Genomic DNA, 2,423 nt, shown 5'->3' with positions numbered 1-2,423 from the left:
TTAAATAGCCATATGTGGCTAGTGACTGTTTATTGGACAGCATAGTCGTAAACAACAGTGAACATTTCAGAGCTGACATCTGTAGTTAATTCTGAAAGTGTATCAGAATGGATTCATAACTGTTCCTTTTGTTTTGTGCCTGTTCACATCTGTCCCAGACTGACATGACACCCACTCTTGGCTGGCCCACTTTGGTAGGGGCTTTAATTTTACTACCCTAAACCCAATACTTTCATCCTCTTTATAAGTAATAATGTTCATTTCGCAGCCAGATGAGCCTTAACTCCTTTTGTACTAACTTTGCAAAAAAACCTTTTCTTTTTCTCTAGATATTTTGATCAGTATCTTGTATTCCATTTAGAAGCACTCTACATATAATTCTGGCAAATAAACAGCCACCGATGATTAACTAGTAGCCCAGATTGTTCAGTAGTTCATGTAGTACTTGCTGAATAATATTCTGATTCATATTTTTTCTTTTGTTCAGAACTGGCAGTAGGGGTCAACTTGGGAAGACAGCTGTGACCATAAATATTAAAGAAGACAAAAGGATTCTTTGTGACACTGAGACCTTCTGCAGTACTACAGTGGGGGAAATGCCGGTGTACACAGCTGGCCTCGTGTAATTCCTGGGATGAGATCGTTTGGGATGCAGTGCTGGCTGTTGCTGAGCAGGCGATCACGGTGCGTACTGTGTTTCTTTCCTTGAGAATATTTGAATCTCGCCTGAGTACTCATAACAGATGAGAAACACAAGTTTTGATAGCATAGATTCACGCTGTCATTAGTCATGAGCTCTTGAGAGCAAAGTAATTGGTTTTATCCTCTTTAGAGTTAGACCCTGTGGTTGGGTATGAAAGATGAGTGTCTGGAAAAATCTGTCTTAGAAATGTATTTCCAAGACTCTGTCTCAAAAAAAAAAAAATGATTTCCTAGTTCTGTAAAAGTCGCTATATTGAGTGTTCTCTATCACTTAATAATATACTTACTTTGTTATTAAGTGGACTTAAAGATATGCGGTATATAAAATCAGCTAATTATGTTAAACCATGGTGTCTCCCTTTATTGTGTTAGGCTGAATAGAACAAACTTTAAAATAATTTTTTAAAGAAAATATTTGAATTCATTTTGTTTGGTGTTACGTTTTTATTCAGAAAAGCATTTTATTAGTGCTAGGTGTGAACCGGAGCCTTTTGCTAAATACCAGCAGCAATCATGTCCTAGAGTTAAATCCCAGAAAATTTGCCATATTGTATATTAAAGGTTCAATCAATTACAATAAAGTATTCTTTCTTTAAAGTGATTTGGTTCTTATTCCTTAAAAATCATACTTTTTGCCATAACTCCATATTTTCAAAGGAAGAAGATGAAATGAAATAGTACTCTGTAGTAAATATTTTATTCCAGTTACAAAATTACACACAAATGTGGCTTTTTATAAAAAGGTTTAATAAAAAATTGGGCTGGGTGTGGTGGCTCACAGGCCGGGCATGGAGGCTCATGTCTGTAATCCCAGCACTTTGGGTGGCCCAGGCAGGCAGATCACTTGAGGTCAGGAGTTCGAGACCAGCCTGACCAACATGTCTACTAAAAATACAAAATTAGCTGGGCATGGTGGTGCGTGCCTGTAATCCCAGCTACTCGGGAGGCTGAGGCAGGAGCATCACTTCAACCTGGGAGGCAGAAGTTGCAGTGAGCCAAGATCACACCACAGCACTCCAAGCCTGGGTGACAGAGCAACACTTTGTCTCAAAACAACAACAACTAAAGTTCCAAGTTAGCTGCTGCTTGGCAGTAGCACAAAGACTGATCAGTGAGGTTGTTCATTAGCACCATCTGCCAAACATTGTCTGCTGCTTACGAGAAAAAGGAAGCATTTGAACATGAGATTTCTCCCTCTTCTGGTGTGGCAAAAATCTTCTGGTACACGCAAAGTAGTTACATAACAGCAAGGTTTTCTATGTTAATGGACTAATATTAATCAGTAAAGTTTTTTTCCCATAACAATAACACGGAGTGTATATAATGGGTCCTATAACAGAAAAATGGACATCGAATGTGATCTTTAAAAAAAAAAAAATAGACTTTATTATTTAGAGCCATTTCAGGCCAACAGAAACACTGAGCAGAAAGTACAAAGAATTCCCATACACTCCCTGTTCTCACACACCCACGGTCTACCACACTTCAACATCCCACACCAGAATGGTACATGGGTTACAATCACTGAACCTCTATTGACATGTCATTATCACTCAAAGTCATAGCTTAGGGTTCATTCTTGGTGTTGTACATTCTATGGGTTTAGAGAAATTTATGATGACATTTGTCCACCATTATAGCATCACACAGAGTATTTTCGCTGCCCTGAAAATCCTCTGCTCTACCGATTTCATCCCTCCCCACAACCCCTGGCAACCACT

General features: G+C 38.7%; 1 long non-coding RNA gene across 1 annotated transcript in view; it reads left to right on the top strand.

Moving 5' to 3' along the window:
• The window catches only part of LOC105543948, a 17,327-nt gene extending 16,028 nt beyond the window's left edge, over positions 1 to 1,299 (top strand). The window contains exon 4 of the long non-coding RNA XR_001006698.1: positions 488 to 1,299. This is a non-coding gene — a long non-coding RNA (uncharacterized LOC105543948). The remainder of the gene's footprint in view (positions 1 to 487) is intronic.
• The last annotated feature ends 1,124 nt before the right edge of the window (positions 1,300 to 2,423 follow it).

Source organism: Mandrillus leucophaeus, unplaced genomic scaffold (assembly GCF_000951045.1).
Source record: "Mandrillus leucophaeus isolate KB7577 unplaced genomic scaffold, Mleu.le_1.0 Scaffold295, whole genome shotgun sequence".
NCBI lineage: Eukaryota > Metazoa > Chordata > Mammalia > Primates > Cercopithecidae > Mandrillus > Mandrillus leucophaeus.
Note: the sequence above shows the minus strand (reverse complement) of the source record. Positions and strands in the feature narration are given on the sequence as shown.